The following is a 19,578-nucleotide window of genomic DNA, read 5'->3' on the forward strand; positions in this document are numbered from 1 at the left end:
GATTTTACATTGAGGAAGAACTATTGTTATCTTCCAGAGTTTCAGGATCTTAAGACAAGTGTCTCTTGGGTTCCTCCCATTAAAATTATCTTGAGTTTGCATTTTCCTGCAGTTAACAGGTAATTTGCTGAGGAATGTGACATATCCTTTCCACTTAGGCCAGGCAGGACTGCAGGTCAATTGCTTCTTGGAAAATAAAACATGTTGGGGGTCAGCACAGTGAGCCCATTTTAGAGAATTATTCTCTTCCCTTTGTGTTCTCATCATTTCCGAATGTCTGTTTCCTGAGAAGAATTATTTTTAAAACTATCACTTAATACAATCAAAGTACTGAAGAAAAATGTACATTGAAGTGTAAGAAAGCTTTGGCCATCACTTTTACAAGACACATCAGGGAGGCATATACCCAACACATGGAACTCTGAGGACTTCCTTAGACAACTGAATACAGTTTACTATTGCAATGTTCACTTTCTTTATTTTTGAAAACTAATTTTAAACTTCAGAAAATATCTTGATGAATATAAGCACAAAGATTGAGGACTTATGCACATATTTCTCTAGTACAACTGTCTATGTAGCACCCAGAAAATTGTTTCTCTTTAGTTCAATTAGATTCTTAATTTAGAAACAATTTTGTCATTTTGCCTAATGAATTCCTTCTCAGTTGGGTGAAAATGTTTTAGTCCCAGATTAGGAGGCCTATAATTGTGGTTCTAACACGTCCATATTTCTTTACTAAGGGTGTGTAATGCATTCTCTTTAAGGCATATAATGTTAAAGCATAGAAATGCAAATTATTAGTCTTGTGTTTTAAATTGTAAAGTAAAAAAAATGAGTGAAAGGATTTCTATTATATATTCTTAACTACTTCCATCTCTTCCTTTAAATTATTTTTATATAATAAATATTTGCAACCTCCTAACATGAACTCAAAACAGTAGAAGATATAAAGAGCCAAAATCATATTCAAACTCCTTTCAGTTCACTTGCAGAAACAAAGATCAGAGTTCTTCCTCTGAGTTTTACAAAAGAGATGGAAGAATGCTGGAAAGTTCTTTCCATTAGTCTCATACATTGAATGAATATATAACTCAAAATATTTGTTTACATTTGTGTATATTATCATTCCAGATTTAGAGGATAAACAAATACATGGTTACCTCTATACCAGCTGGATTACTATGATGATATTTAAGATTTGGGATAAAGAAATGATTACACATAGTCAGTTCCCCACATTTGCTCACATTGTGTCATATATATTTTTATATGACACAATTTACAGATATGTAAATATAAGCAACATATATGTAATAAACAGACTTATATACATATTTTCCATGCACACATAGTAGGTTTATTAAACTACCTAAACTTTTAAACATTTTCACCTTCATTATTGAAAGTCCTTTCAGACACCAGGCATATGTGTATTTACATGACAACTTCCCAATTGTTGAAGGACTACAGCTTTAAACTTCCTTTTCCTGTCCACTACATCATCAGAGACAGTGGCCAAAGCTGATATCTGGCTCATTCACACCTATTGGATTCAAAGTTTTCTTTCCCAACCCTACCAAATGTTCATTTTGTTGGAGGACTCCACTGCAGACGAGCCAAACCTCTGCCTAAAGAAAACCTGTTCCCATTTAGTTGTTTCTATCTTTCTTATGTCTTCATCAGGTATGATTCTCTCTTTCTTGCTCAAAATGACTCACTCACAGTGTCAGAATTATCTGAAATGGATCAAAGATACCTATAAATTGGAATTCTTGCATGTCTATACCACTACAAATAAGTGAATTTCATTTTTGTTACAGAAGAATAGGGACTTTTGATGGGACTTTTGAGGATAGGGTCAATTAAATGAAGATTTTCTTTACTTAACACATAAGAAAATACCAGTCATTCTCTGAAAGAATATTAAAAAGGCCTAACATGTACCACAGGAAAGTGCTGAATATGCAGAAAAACAATGTAGCACAATCTCTGCCCCAAACACCCTTTCATTCTGCATTGAAAGTTAGACTGTGAGCAAGAAAGAGAAATTGTGTGAAAATTCTTATAAGAAGGAAAAACCGGAAGTGTTTCCTGTCTACCCCAATGGTACTGGTGTTCTCAGGAAAACTTCCAGAGAGGACATGAGTCTCCATAGCACAGCTGCCTGACAGAACAGTAAAAAAATGTAAGTTGTACGCATATCAAGGAATACAAATTGTGTGTTTTTAATGAGTACCTATTAATTTGTACCTCTTGTATTAGTAGGCTGTCCTGATTTATAATTATAAACAGAACTAAAAGCATATTCTTTAAAAGAATCAAAGAATTAATGTATATTTAATGAATATCATATCTTCATGACATAATTTGAAAGCAAGCATTTTCTACTACATCATTACTTGATCTTTCAAAGGATGCTCTTGGTTACTTTCTTCTTAGTAGACAGAAAATCTGATTTTATTCAAAGTTTAGAACCAAATATACTAATTCTCCATTCCACAAGCAAAGAAATGAATATTCTGCAAAGTCCAACCCTTGGCTAAATGATTTCTCCATTCATAATAAGGGATAATGACAGTGTCAATAGAAAAGTAAAGAGAACAGGTAAAAGAAGAAAAGAAGAAAAGAAAAAGGATGATTAGCAGACTAATCATGACCAATAAGAAAGGCTATTATGGTAGTTAAGAGTTTTGGAAACAAGATTCACATCCACATTGGTGATTGTCAGATCTATGTGAATTCTAATTGCTCCAAAGAGCTTCCTTACCATTTGCTATTAGATTCCCAGAAATTTCTGTAATTTACAGGGATCAGATATTTGGAAAATATATCAAAAATCTGAAAAATACAAATTATCTTATTTATGGTATATTTTAAAATAGCTAGATGTAAGGTTTTGGAAAGTTCCCAATATGAAGAATCCATAAATCCCTGAGGTGATACAGACAAACAGATATTGTCATTACATATTATATACATGTATTGTACTATCACACACACACACACACACACACACACACACATATATATATATATATATATATATATATATATATAATGTATTGTACTATCACACTAATCTCCTCAAATTACATAACTGTTATGAGAAAATCAAAATTTTACAAATTGTAGTAAAGGAGAAAAAATAAAAGTGCATTTTGCATTTTACTTTACAATAAAGTTGATAAATTATATAGAGACAAATAACTAAGGTATACATAATATTTAGAGTAGTTATTGATAAGACAAACACTGAAAGTTAATTACATACATAATATGGAAGAGTGATGTTAAAGATTATACTTCTTTCATGTTATTACAATCATTTTATCAAAAATACTCAACTCCACTGCCAGCCTTTATGCAAATATAGTTGAAAAATGAGGGCAAATAGTAAGATTATTATTTTCTAGGAGGATGAAAAACTGTATATAATAGGATTAGAGTTCTCTAAATATGTGCCTTATATATACACTTAATTATATGAATAGAAAACAAAACAGAACAAAAACACTCATATTTATATGTGTTTGTTATCTAGGATGGAACCAGGTCCTCCTGCCTATTAAGCAAATGTTGAGATACTGAGCTGTATCTCCAGCCTTTAAAATAATTAAATCAATTTAAATTTTGAACAATAAGGAAAATATTAGTAACTAATTTCCTTTTTCATAATATTTCAATATACATATATAATAATATGATCAATACAAAGGATACTGAGGATTACTATAATATTGCTTGTCATAATCCATGAAGAAAGCTACTTTTCATAGACCTTGCGTTTTACAGTGAACACCTAGAAACATAGAATTTTATAAAAGGGACAAGTGTGTCAGAGCCAGGATTTAATCTGCTTTTATTGTTTTAATCACTAATCCATCCATAAAATTTCAATACATCTTCAGATCAATATGACGTCTTTATCATGTTTCAAACAGGTATCTGAAAGAAGACATGGACTTGGTTTCTATCACTAAATTGTGATTTTTCTTTGAGTACTTGTACTCATAATCCATTAATATTTGTTTACTAGATAATTCAAGCATTGCACTCTCAAATGATAGATTTGTTGTTCTCCTTGATTTTTCCTTTGTCATTTAATAAATGAAATCTCTAGGTTGGAGTTTGAGCTCTAAACTTGAGCTCTGCTCTCCCATCATTTCTCTTCATTTGTTTAAATCCTATGGATTCAAGTTCTGGTCTGATGAACTAAGATCTGTGTAATGATCACTGAAGAAAATAATGTATTTCCTTTCCACATTTTGTGCACTCATTTTCCCATATACACAAACCATTTCATCTCTATGTTTTGTAGTTAATGCAATCTATTTCTAATTGATTTTCCTTTAGCTCTAAAGAGAAGGCTATATGGTTATCAGCCATTCACAATGACCAGTCTGTGAAACACCTGGACTGATCAAGTTTGTCATAATCCACAAAAGAGTCAAATACCTGTGGCCAGCTTCTTACAACCTAACCTGGTTCCAGTACTACTCTCTGGATGTGATTGGGTCCTAATGGCTTGTGTGGCAACTGTGAGTTTTCCAGTCATAAAATGTCTGTTATCAAAGTTTGTGAAGCCTGGCGCAGTTGTGCACACCTGTAATCCCAGTGGCTTGGGAGGCTGAGACAGGGGGATTGAGAGTTTGAAGGCAGCTTCAGTAAAAAGTGAGGTACTAAGCAATCCAGTGAGATCTGTCTCTAAATAAAATACAAAACATAGGGCTGGGGATATAGTTCAGTGGTCAAGCGTCCCTGAATTCAATCTCTGGTACCCACTTTTCCCCAAAAAAGTTTATGAACAGATAGGAAAGAAGAAAAAGAGTAGAATTCTTTGATACATATGGTCAGTATGCATGATAGGCAGACTCTCTCATTTAATTCAACCACTCTGAATCAAAGTGTAGCAAGATTAAGCTCCATGTTCTATAAGGTTTCTGTCTTCCTGATTTTTTTTTATTTCTTGTTAAACATTAATGGGTATATACTTCTATATAATGGTATATATATACTTCTATATAGTTTCAAAACTTCTCAAATAATTTTATTTTAGTACTGTCTTGTATATTGTCATAAATGAAAAAAAAAATGAGACCACTGAAACTTTAGCTATTGATTTCAGAATAGCAGAAAACCTAATTATTTTTTTATTGTGCATTTTCTGAAACATCCTCTGTTGGTATAAATTGCAATCAAATGAACCATTTGTGTGCTTTTCAAAGCATACCAGAGCCACATCTTTGTTAAAGGTGGATGAACCTAACTTATTCAGACCATTGACATAGGGAAAAGAGACTACAGTATAAATTGAGCTCAATTCATACTAAAACAAAGACTAGTGAGGTTTTCTTAGGAATAAGAAGGAAATCTGGAGAGGGATCAATAAAACGTGGATGCAACAAAGAGGACTATTGAGCTATGTGTAAATGAAAAATTGCAAAGGAAGAGGTAGAAAATTACTGAAAATGGCCTAGCAGGGGGATTTAACAATGTGTAACTTTGTTCCTTGAGAGAAATTGATTTTCATGAGCACAGAGGTATCATGGATGATGAGATCACCTCTTGGGAAATAATCCATGAATTACTGCAGATGGAAGCCAGGCTAAGTCTAGTCAAAACTCTGAACACATTTTTAAAGAAAATCCTCTGTGCTACATGAGCATTTACAGTATACATCCTCATGAAATACAAAATATTTCAGTGTGGAATTTTTCTTTGTTTCAAAAATTGTGGATGATCCTAGTAGCTTTATACCCAAAACTATGCAACTTGGTAAACTTTTTGGTTAGCAAGACAAACGATCATGTCCACATGAGGTCATGAATATTCTTGAATTGCTTTTTTTTTTTTTTTTTACTTTGTTAATGATCCTATACAATTTAGTCATAAGAGAAAAAATAAGAGGAGGAACTATTCCCTTTAGTTAGTAATGGGAGTTGGAGATTTGTGAGTTTGGTTCAGTCCCAGCAGATTATAATGTTATATTTTCCTCCTTCTATAATAATGTCTCCCATCTTTTGCCTTACCTCTCTAGTTAGATTCTTCTAGCTACTTTAATACCTGGACTAGTTAGGATATGAAAACCAGAAATTTGTATTTTTCTTTTTATTTATTTTTCTCCCACAGTGCATAGAAAAATAAACAGAAAATTAAATAGAGAACCAAGATAAATTGAAATTTGAATAAATTAAAAATTCAATAAAAACAAATAGTGTGTGCAGCAATTTTCAAAGCCTGTGCTGGACTCCACAACTTGCTGTTTAATATGTGCAAATATCATTTTTAAATTCTGAGAGGAAAGAAATTAAATGAAGAACAGTTCTTTTGCCTGACAAGAGAAAAGTTTAATTAGTTGGATGGAAGAGAGACATAATTTTCATTTTTGACACATACAAAAGATTTTTACAGCAATATTTTTGTGCAAAATAAGAATAATTGTTATTGAAGCTAATTATTATAATAATCTCCAGAAAAGTAGATAAGTACTAGCTTCTTTTATTAAACTTTGAATGTGCCATCATGTCAGGAGCTGCCACATTGGAACGGAATGCCCCTTAGCCTTGAATGATGAGAATATGGAGATATGGCAAGCCAGCCATGGGCTGTGAGTGAATGAACTATGAGCACTGAGCGCACAGGGTGGACTGAAACAATGTGGCCCCTCTTTTTTTTTTTTAATTTTTTTTTTATTATTTATTTCTTTGTTTATTTGTTTATTTATTTATTTTTTTATTTGTTGTTCACAACATTACAAAGCTCTTGACATATGCAGGGAAATGTATGGCACTAGAGCAGATTATGCTAGTGAAGCTAGCCAATCCCTAAAAAACAAATACCAAATGTCTTCTTTGATATAATGAGAGCAACTATGAACAGAGCAGGGAGGAAGAGCAGGAAGAAAAGATTAACATTAAACAGAGACATGAGATGGGAGGAAAAGGGAGAGAAAAGAGAAATTGCATGGAAATGAAAGGAGACCCTCATTGCCCCTCTGTTTGAGCAGGCAACATTAGCCTCTTTTTGCTCACTCTGCCTGTGATCCCCACACAGCACATGAGATGGGCGTGGCCTTTCTAGATGTCAGTCAACCTGCTGACAGTAAGACATCATGAAAATAGACTCAACCCTCTGAAACCTGAACTCTTGCCTCATTTGAATAGCTTCTCCCCAATAAAAGCATTCAGCATGTGCTCCTCACTCTCTTTCTTGCCTGCCTTGCCCCTCTTGTGGGAGCTGCAGTTGAAAAGTGGTCACTGAACCCAAAGAAAAGGTACTTTCTGTGTCTATGTCTTTATTTATTCCAAAATTCCCTTGGAGTGACCCTGACTGGTTTAGTTTTGTGCTGCAACACCATCATATCAATAAAAAGCAAAATTCAAAAAAATAATAATGTACAAAAATAATCAATAAAATAAAAAAAATCAACAAAATCAATAAATTCATCAATAAATATTTGAAAAAGTGTTCACCATCTCTAGCAGTAAGAGGAATGCAAATCAAAACTATTCTAAGATTTCATTTCACTCCAGTCAGAATAGCAATTATCCAGAATACAAGCAACAATAAGTGTATAAGTGTTGGGAGGATGTAGAAAAAAGTTTCACTCATTTATTGCTGGTGGGATTGCAAATTAAAGAACCACTCTGGAAAGCACTTGAAATGGAACCACGTTTTGACCCAGCTATCCCACTCCTCAATTTATACCCACAGGACTTAAAATCAGCATACTATAGTGATGCAGTCACATCAATGTTTATAGCAGCTCAATTCACAGTAACTATACTGTGGAACCAACCTAAATACCCCCCAGTAGATGAATGTGGAAAGAAACTGTGGTATATATACATAATGAAATATTACTCAGCTTTAAAGAATGAAATTATGACATTGCTGATAAATGGATGGAGCTGGAGAATATCATGCTAAGCAAAGTAAGCCAATACCAAAAAAACAAAGGCCAAATGTCTTGTTTGATAAGTGGAATCTGATCCATATGGGGGGGCAAGCGAAGAATGTATGAATTTTGGATTGGGTAGAGTTAAGTGAGGGGAAAAAGGAGGGTGTGGTGGTAGAAAAGATTGTGGAATGAGAGATATATTTTTATCCTATGTGCATGTACGATTGCATGACTGTTCTGACTATGCATCATGTACAAACACAGAAATGAAAAGTTGTATTTCAGTTGTGTAAAAAAAGGTTAATTAATTGATTTAAAAATAAAAAGGGGAAAAGTAATGCATTATATTAATATATTATTATATTACATTAATGTATTTTAAAAATTGGAAAATTTTGTGTATATATTATTACAAGGCAAATGAGGCTCTATAAGTTCTACATATATCAAAGGATTTTTTATTTCATAATGAAGAAATTCTGCAAAATCTCTAATGACTTTGTCAAAATCAGTCTTTTCAATTCTTAAATTATAAAGCCAGATACATAAGTCCTTTACTACTCATATGCATTCATCAAAATTTTTTCACTTGTTTTAAGTTCAAAGTTTTTTCACGGAGAGCAATATTTACACATTAGGGAAATATGCAAACATGAAGTCAGACTTAACAGAGTCATATAAATCCCTTTTTATATTAAATGCCACAAATTTAAATGTTATCCATGTGTTTGTCTCTTCAATATTCAATCTTGGAGATTTCAAACTTCTCCTTTAATATAGGAAAGTAAGAAAGTGAAACTTTTAAAACTGTTGAAATCCTGAATCATGATGACAAGGGTCATGTTTGTGGCTGAATTTGAGATCAATATTGATTTTAGAAGCTGGGTAAAAAATTAACCAGAAATTATAGGTCAGAGAAGGTGAGATTTGGAAACATCTAATCAATTATAATGAGTACATGCATGATGCAAGAGTTAACCTAGAAAAAAATCAAAATAGGAAGAACATATTTAATAAGTTCATAAGTACTTCAATGATGTATAAGATAGAGAGTTAGGGCAAAGAAATCCGGGAATGCAATGAGCCCTAATATAATGTGTTTAAAAAAAAGAAAAAAAAACCCACTTTCAATCAGTTAACTGGCAATTTTTAAAGTACACATGTGATTCCTATTGGGGGCTCTAATAGGTAAGTTTAATGCTAAAACCCAGAAAACTCACTAATTCTCTCCACTGCTGATCTTACTCATTCTTTTGTTCATCCATTCTGTTCCATTTTATTTTATATGTTCAATTTTCTTTCAAGTATATGAATGTGTGTTCTATTTTAGAGAACAACCCTTCAGAACAGTTGATTGCTTTTGCTGTAGCCTACAGAGATCTTCAGTTCCAAAATTTGTGCTTATTTTTTAAGCAGAAAGTCACTGCACTCTATAGAATAAAATTTTTTTCCCTACAGTTAAGGCCTATGTTTCATTTGGATTCCAAGAACACACTAATCATTAGTGAATATCTTTCTCAGACACATATCTGGATGAGATTGCTGTTGTACACAGCTCCTTTTTTAGGGTGTGTTTATATTGGGAGTAGAAATAGTGGGAAAATGTTGAGTCATTTATGAACACTTCAGTCTGCTGCAATAAATGGAACTCCAAATCTATGTATTTGACAGTAGATGGGGTACATTCCCTTTTTCTCCCAGTGATTTTTTAGTTTTATTTCACCGTAGTCAGATTTATCTCATTTTAAAAATTTACATTTGATGAGATTTCATCTCTGACCATGCCTGAGATCTCCTTTATGTTTCATTTGCACTTGAAAATAATATATGTATTCTCACAATATTCTCTTCAAATTATGTTGCTTGACTTTAATATGCATCCAAGTACTGTTCTACATTTTTCTTCTAAAGGACATGGCAAAATTACCATCTCACTTCATTTCTCAGTGGCAATGCACATGGAATTAGAAATACTTTCACCTCAGTCAACTTCCTATACCTTTTGAGCTGTCTGGGAAAGTCTTGGTTCCACTAAGTAGTTTTTTTTTTTTTTTTTTTTTTTTTTTTTCACTGTGGAACTTTGCAAAAATTTACATGGATGATTTCATTCTAATTTTTAAAAATTGACAGTAGATATAAGTTAAGGTCTGACTTACAGGTTGTGACAACATAAAACCTGTACTCTAACAGGACATAGTCAATTTTCATTCTCTCCCAGTGAAAAGTAAATATATATATTCATTTCTTTCAGAAGAAGACACAGTGCCATGTAGCTACCTTACAAATATTCTGTGATGTTAAATGTGTTTGGAGAGGAGTGTTTAAAACATGCCAGTTATTCTATATGGCCATTCTTTAGTGAATATTCCTCCTTCTTATTCCTTCTTTTTTCTCAGGAGACTCTTGCTGCATCTTTTCATAAACCCAATACAAAAACATTAAATAAGTTGCATGAGTTAAAGTAAGATAATGGCCATTTAATTTCGAACCTGGACATATTCTGTCTTACTATAATCAGTAACAATGCAAAGAAAAAGAAAGAAGGAAAGAAAGAAAGAAAGAAAGAAAGAAAGAAGAAACTCTAAAACATTTTATGAAAACTTGGCAAATAAAATCAAGGAGATTCGCAAGGCCTTCCTGAATACTTCACACCACTTTAAAATCAAAGTAATCCAGGTTTAGTAAAACCTATTAATCTTTATGGGCAAAAACACCAGTATCTAAGACAAAAAAAAAATTCTCCAGCCTCAGGCATGATTTGTTTTTAAAATAAAACATCAATGTTAGGGAAAGTATAGGAATAGTTGGTGGTTTCAGTCATTCAGTAAATCTTAGTTTTCTGAAGGCTAACAGAATACTGAACCATTAAAAATAGCTGTCAAAGAGTGTTCTGCTACCAGCTCTGCCATCACAAGACTATGAGCATGAAAAATCTAAACACGTGAGAGAAAATTCAAAGACTAACCACTGTAGTAGGAGAAAGATTTCATTAAAATAGTTCATCTTAAAACAAAAACCAATTATAATCCACAGAAGGAGATCTAATATCCAGAATTTATATATTCACTTACCAAAAATTTTGGGGGTGGGAATTTAGTCTAATAGTACAGCACTTGCCAAGCATGTGTGAGGCCTTTGTTTTGATCTGCAGCATTGCAAAAAAAGGTTTTAACAGAAATTGAAATGACATGCCAATAATCAGGAAAGTGTGATCTTTACATCTGAAACAAACAGGCACTAGAATCTGTTAATAAAGGGATGAGTTGTATTTAACAGGCAAAACCTTCAAGATAGCCTGCTGTGGTCCCATCTCTCAGCCATGGCTGTTAATTCAGAGGGCTAAAAAACAAACAACAACAACAACAACAACAAAAAAAAAAAAAAAACAGAAGGAGGGGCAAAGGGGGATTGAGAAAAGACAGATACACAAGGAGAAAAAAAAAGGTCAGGCCAAATGGAATATCACCCTCTGAAAGAGGATGAATGGCCCAGAATTAGTACAGCACATTTATTATATAGGTTTCTTCAAAAGATTATTTTTGGTAAAGTTTCAGCAAAGCAGGTAATATGAAGAATGCAGGACTGGTGAGATATTAGGGTCATCTTGTTATGCTCAGAATTCTCCATCCCTGTGAGTTGGTGCCTGAACTCAAGGTCCCAATTAATACAGCTCAGTGCCTTTGAATATAGCCTCCTTGCACTAGTGACAGCATAACAGCTGGGCCATCTTGACCTGTACCTTTCTACAGGTAGTTCCAGGTGAAAATACAGCCATAAGCAATCAGAAACCATGGTTCAAGTTACTGCTCTTCACAATAGCCACTATAAATGTGTTCAGAGACATAAAGAAAACAATGTTGAAGAATAAAAGATATTGTAATTATAATCTAATATCTAATATTGTAGACACAAGTAGTGATAGTAATTATATTCTTTAAAAAGAATCAAAAGTAAATATTGGAATTGAAAATTACTGTATTGAAATTAAAAAGTTCATCATAGGGGACCCAAATATAGATCTGAAACAGCAGCTGATAAGCCAGTCAACATAGCAGGTTGGTGAACAATGATTATATGACCCCAAAACAGAAAGATTTAAAAAATGAAGAAAAATTAGTGATCCCTACAGAATTATGAAGCACATTTAAGGACACCAACATGTGTAAAGTGGGGGTACAAGAAGAAAAGAGAATGAGCAGAAAAAAAAACCTTTAAAAATACCTGAAAACTTTTAATATATGATGAAAGACATTGATTTATAAAATCCAGAAGTACATGAATTCCAAGTGAGATACACACAGAGGTCCAATCACAGACACATCCAAGTAAAAGGTAATGACTAAAGAGAGAAAATTTTGAAGGAACAAGAGAAAAACAATTCATGACACTTGAGGCACTCCACAAATAGTAACTATTGACTTCTTATGATAAACTGTGAGACCCACATGGGGCTAATATGTCATATTCAAAACAATGATAAAATCTGTTGAAGGTAAATCCTATGTACCATTATGATGTGGTTAGTTAGTTGCTTGGCTACCTCAGTCGTGGTGGGTAGAGACATGGAATCAACACACAGACTCTGGGAGCTGGTGAGAGAACTTGCTGGAGATCCTCCTCAAGTCGTTGTCCAGTAACTCAGTTTATTTTTGGAATGCATACAACTGTTATAGGTTCTACTGGGTCGAGCCATCAATAGTATCCATAAGTATCCTTATGGATATCCATAAGTATCCATAAGTATCCTTATGCCTAATGTAACCACACTACGAGGATGCTCTAAATATTGCTATCATCAGGAAGGGTCTTTGTCCCTAGGGGAGGGGGTTTCTCAGTTAGGAGTTCCATGCCTGAAGCTCCTGTCTATCAGTTTCCTGGCCTGGCAGCTTGGCAACGCAAACCACAAATGCTAAGGATGTGGCTTAACTAATGGCTCACTAGAGCATCCCATCCTGCAGGCGTTCCTATCAGGTCTGAATGAGTGTAGATTCTTCAAGCATTCTGAGCTGCTCATAGCTGCTAGCTGCTAGCTGTAAACTGAAAGTTATTCCAACACCATTAAACTATTTTTTTCCAAAATAAGAAAGAAATAAAAACATTTTCAAACAAACAAAACCAGATAATTTGTTTCTAGGAAATCTGCCTTACAAAAAATACTAAATAAATTCTTCAGCTTCAATGTGAGTAAACCCAGGCTTCAATTCTTTTTTATTTTACTTTTTTTTTCTTTTTCTCTTTGGTTCTAGGGATTGGTCTCTGAGATGCTTTATTATTAAGGTACATAATCACCTCTTTATATTTTTTGTTTTCAGACCATTATGTTGCTGAAAGTCTCACTAAGTTGCCCAGGCTGGTGCCAAACTTGCAATCCTCTTGCTTATGCCTCCTGAGTTAATAGAATTACAGGCATTCACCACTGTACCTGACCCAAACTCCAATTCTAATCCACACCATAAAGAACAATAAATATAATTTGCAATTATAAGATAGAGTAAAAATGTATATTTCTTCTAATTCTCTTAATAAATCAAAAGGAAGTAATACGAAGCATATATTTTATACAGATGACATATATGAACTTAATGAAAATATGGTTAAATCTTTTTTTATTTATAATTTGGTCTTTGAAATGACACGAAAAGCAAAAATGACCAAATAAAATTGATAAGTTGGACTTCATTAAATTAAAAGTTTTATTCATAAAAAGATATCCACAAGAAAATAAAAAGACAAATCACAAGATTGCACAGTATATTTGCAAATCATGTATTGAATAATGTTGAGCTTATAAATATGTGAAGAAATCTTTTAAAAAAACCCTTAAAACTCAAACATAAGAAAACAACACAATCAAAATGTTCTGAACTATTATTCCAACTCTGGGAGTGGTATAAAAGAGCTTGTGTGGCAAGGTCATTTATAAGGAAGTACTGAATGAACTTGGCCTCACAGGCCATAGGTGCTTTTCTTAGACTTTCATCTTCTATTTTCTTTGCTCTCAACGAACTATCTACTATTCAAATTTTTCCTATATCTCATGCTAGGGGAAAACTGAAGATATTTTTTTCAGAAAATGCATGAAAATGTAAATAAATTTTCCAAATATATATATTTTTAAAGTGTCTCAATAAGCATGTGTTCTAGAATAGAAGAAATAAAGTTAAGGAAGATACTGGAAAACACAAAGAACTCAAATGTTCATGTTCACAAAACTAGAAAAAATATCTAAAATTCATATGAAAGTATAAAAGATCCTTAATAGCCCAAGAAATCCTGAGCAAAAAGAGCAAGACAGGGGGCATCATAATACCCAATTTCAAAATGTTACTACAAAACATAGTAATAAAAGCAGCATGTTACTGACATGAAAATAGACACCTGGACCAATGGAGTAGAAAAGAAACCAAGAAATAAACCCATGAGGCTATGTTATCTAATTTCTGTCAAAATTGCCAAAAACATACATGGGAGAAAAGATAGCTTCTTTAATAAATTTTACTGGGAAAGTCATATATCCATACGTACAAGATTGAAACTTGGTCCCTATATCTCATCTTATAAAAAATCAACTCAAAATAGAGGAATGACCCAGGCATGAGATCATTTATGAAATGAATGATTCACAAATTCATGAATCTTGAATCATGAATCTTCTACTAGAAGAAAACAAAGAATGACATTTCATGATGTAGACACAGGCAATAGTTTTCTGAATAAGACCCATATAGGAAAAATTGACAAATGGAACTGCATCATATTAAAAACAATAAATGGGCAAATGAGCTGAACAGACACTTCTCAAAAGAAGTAATAATGGCCAATAAATATATGAAAAAATATTCAGCATCTTTAGCCATCAAGAAAATGCAAATCAAAACTTCATTGTCCTTCCATCATCTGCCAGATGAGGACAAAGCATCCCTCCTCTCTGGAGAACTGCTGTGTTCTTAGTGAAAGCACACACCACTGAACAAAAAATTTCCAAGTGCCTAGCTCAAGGTCTTCCCAGCCTCTGAAGTCTGAGAAATAAATTTTCATTCTTTAAATATACCAAAGTAGTGAATTATAGCAACAAAAATCAACTAAGAATATTCTGCTTTCAGGTGCCATCGATTCCTGTGGTGAACAGCTGGCTAAAATACTTGAAACACACTTTGTGTACAATGTCATCTTCTTGCCTTGGTGTAAACTGAAGTAGTAGATCATAGAAATTTTATCTTTTCCTTTTGATGTAGCTGCTTTTATCTAAAAATTAAGTGGCAAATGGTATTCATGGAGAAGGAAAGAATATGATGCATGTACATTATTTTGTGTTTGGATCTACATATTTAGGAAGAAGTAGAATCACTTTTGCTTGTGAAATACTAAATGAATTATTTCAGTTGGTAGCATGAAGTCATAACTTTCCTCATTTGAAAGTGAGTGTGAAGGAATATTTGAAATCAGAGAAATTTGTACAGGTGATATTATAAAGGGGAAATATAAAATCAGTGATAAATCTCACAAAGATTTAAGGCTTATTTGCAGGGTTATTTAGAGCTCTGTGGCCATCACTCATTAGGCATTCCAGAATATCCTAATCCTACCAATTGAAGAACTTAGAATTTCTCTAGAAATTATACATTTATTTAATTTTATTTCCAAAATAACAATTATAAACCTCACTGAATGTCTTTACATAGTTATATAGGTGTGGAATTATGAACAGTTCTAGCACCACTTTTTGTATAGAAATGAGAAATAGTTTTCTCTCACATTGCTGTTTCCTCCTCAGAAATTAAAATATTTGGCATATTACCTAAGGAATTTCCTCATGTTTTCCTTGGAAATTTTAACATGCTACCTTATTACAAAATAGACTAATTGTGGCAAAGTATTTATGGATATAGCAAGATCAATAAATTTTGGAGCTACAATGGTTGCTCACATTTATACCTCTTACTTTTAGACTTTTAAACAGAAAACAAAAGGAGTTCATTCTACAGTGTTTCATTTTAATGATTTTTTTTAAAAAAATGAATATACTGAAGTCGCATAAAACATTTTTTCTCAAGTTAACTTTGCTTTGTTCATACACTATGTATATAATATACATATAAATTAAAATATGGATGCATATATATGAATGTGTAAGTATCCAAATATGTAAGTATCAAAATGCTTATATTTCAGTTTGCAAATATATAAATATATTGGTTTTATAAAACCACAGTTTATACATCTATAATTATATGATTCCAACATTATTTTCCAAACATTATCTAATATATACACATGAACATTTTCTAATTCCCTGTAGATTTTTTTTCTTGTTTTCCTTAAAGGAAGATTCACAGCATTATTTGAGAAATGAGGAAATCCAAAATGCATTTCATTAAAATCTATAACAATTTGGTATTTTCCTAAACCCCCTCCCCCCACCACCACTTTTTGATTTAGTTTTAAGACTCCAATGGAAACCAGTTAAACCCTTGTCTAAGGTCAACACATTCCTGTGTTTTGTTCTATTTGATTTGAAATTTCAGTAGGGATGAATTTTCACCATCCATCCAGAGTTTTGACTCATAGACAGAGAAATATGCAAAGTAAGATAAAGGGATCTTTCTACTAGAAAGCCATGTGTTTCTACACTATCACAAATGACTGCATTTCATTGTTATTGTAGAATAAAGAGAAATACATGAGATACTTTGAGAATAATGTCAGTTAAATTAAGTTCTTCCTTATTCAACACATAAGTATCAATTATTCAATCAAAGAATATTTATAAAGTGAAGAGCAGAGGAACAAATCAGACAATTTCTTCCCCCATATACCTTACATAATACTTGGAAAGACATCATGTAAATAAGTAATAAAAAGAGTGTCAAAAAGGTTATAATAAAGAAGGAACACAATGCTGATATAATATGTCTGGTACTTAGCAGTCCAGAAGTAACACTATGCATTGTCATTATTAATACTTTTGTTATTATTAATACTACTAAGTGCCTAATTTACACTAGCCACATTAGATATAACTCCTTACTTAATAGGAAATGGTTTTCCTAACCCTGTATTCTCTAACACAGTGCTAGAGAACAGATACTTTACAGATTGGATTAAAAAGAAATGTGTTCACAGTCAAATGTACAAATAGAAATGCTAAAATACTGTAGTAAGTATTAAAGGTTTTCACCAATATTCTAGCTTATATAGAAGATGCTTTTGAGTTATTTAACTAAATATCTGTTCCCCCACGATATTGCAGCCAAACTCAACATTCATTTTCTTTTCATTCATGCATTTTAACTATTTTTCACTTCAGATTCCAGTATTTTATGTCTCAGAGCAAAAAGTATTATTTATCTTATCAAAATGAATTTGTTTAGTGCCTTCCACCAAGTCTCTAGTCCATCTCTGTAAAGCTTCCTTGAGGAACATGAATCTCACAAACAAAATGAATTCTCAGAAAATGTACATTGCTTATAAAATAAATATCTAATAATTCCTACCACCTGTACCTGAAAAATTACACTTAGATTATAATTTTTTTTAAAGAGAGAGTGAGAGAGGAGAGAGAGAGAGAGAGAGAGAGAGAGAGAGAGAGAGAGACAGAGAGAGAATTTCTAATATTTATTTTTTTTTAGTTCTCGGCGGACACAACATCTTTGTTGGTATGTGGTGCTGAGGATCGAACCCGGGCCGCACGCATGCCAGGCGAGCGCGCTACCGCTTGAGCCACATCCCCAGCCCTAGATTATAATTAAGAAGTAATTCTGTCAATATAAAGCAAGATATTCCTTAAAAAAGAACATAGATCGTAATGTATTTTAATTCAATATCACACTTTAAGACATATGTAGAAAACAAGTGTTCTATGTGTATTATTATTTAATCTTCAGAAGATTATCTTTGTCTCCATTCTTGTGGAAGTTTTGTATAATCTAATTATATATATATATATATATATATATGTATATATATATATATATATATATTTTGGTGGTGGTGGGACAGGGGTACCAGGGATTGAAATCAATAGCACTAAAACACTGAGCCACATCCCCACACCTATTTTTTGTATTTTATTTAGAGAGAAGTTCTCACTAAGTTGCTTAGGTTCACCAGTACCAAGGCTGGTTTTGAACTTGAGACCCTCCAGGCATGGGCCAATGTGCCAGGCTTCTAATTCTATTTTTGAAGGATTTTGTTGTTCACTTTAAGAGAAAGTGGCAGTGGCAGTTTGTGTATGTGGGGGGGGGGTGTGGGTAGAGAGTAGGAAGAAAATGAAGATAAGGAATAAGATCAAGAATAATGCAACATCAATAATTTTTATTACAAGCTATTGTTCTTAATTCATAGAAACATTTGAATTGGCATCAATAGTTGTGAATATTTCTTCTAAATTTTGTAGAAAGAAATTATTCCCCCACATATATTGTTTTTCTGTTAGATTCATAGATAACTTCAGAATATATTAAAGAAGAGACATCTATCAAAATTCATCAAGAAAAAAAATTAATATAGTCATTGGTTTAATAAGATATTCATAATAATATAGTGAAAAAAATTCTCAAGGTGTACAGAATACTATCTTTAGCAGTTATCTATAAATGAACACTGAATATAATGTGATTATCTTACCTTGCTGAATTACTTAAAACCTTTATCTGCATAATGCATCATTACAAAATATTTTCCCTAAGTCAGCCTCATTACGAGTTTAGCTGGAAACTGAGGACAATCAAGAAATATAATAGATTAGTTGAAAAAATAGAAAGTCAATCTTATTTCATTTTTTATACTTTTCCACAATTTTCTCAAATTAAGCTTGTACTATTTACATAAGGATATCACAGAATGAGAACAAATCCATGTTTGTAATTAGTTCACCAACTGAGGTTGTATTACTCTACCTTTTTTGTGTGATATCATCTACTGAATGAATACCTTTGGACCACAAACCTGTGAGACAAAGATTGAACATAAGTTAATGCTGCTATAGTTTACTGGAATCACACAGAGTACCTTGATACCCCATGCAAGTCACCGAAAGAACACAATGGTCTCCCTACAAGAAAATAATTATACTTTTAAAGAATGCTCTGGACAATGTACAGTCTGCATGGTTTATATTTAGAAAAGTTTTAGCTTGTTTATCTCTTCTCTAATTTTTTTTTAAATATAAGCTCTCTATATTAGAAAATATACATTTTATGTTCAAAAGTTGCTCATTATTACACAGTGAAAAAGAACAAATCATGCATATAGAATGCAATGAAGAAAAGAAAAGAAAGAATATCATTTTGGTTTTGAAAACACAAGTAGTTAAACTTTTGTCTCCTCCACATTTTTCTTCCTTTTGTGGGGAAAAGGGTTTATACTTTGAATCTTGAATGTGTCCCAAAGGATTGGTCCCTGGCTCAAGGCACCACTGGGAGGTGGTAGAAATTGTAGATTGTCAGGCCCAGTGGAACAAAGTTAGGTCATTTGGCATATGCCCTTGAAAGTAATATTGGGATCTAAGCCCCTTCTCTTACTCTCTCTATGTCTTTTTTTTAATTCCTAGCAACTTTCTCTGCCATACTCTCCTACTCTGATGTAACCCCTCAAAATCAGCCCAAAGCAATGGTGCCAAGAGACTGTGAAATGTCCCAAACTGTGAGACAAAATAATATTTTTTCCTCATCAGT

Source organism: Urocitellus parryii, chromosome 10 (assembly GCF_045843805.1).
Source record: "Urocitellus parryii isolate mUroPar1 chromosome 10, mUroPar1.hap1, whole genome shotgun sequence".
Taxonomy (NCBI): domain Eukaryota; kingdom Metazoa; phylum Chordata; class Mammalia; order Rodentia; family Sciuridae; genus Urocitellus; species Urocitellus parryii.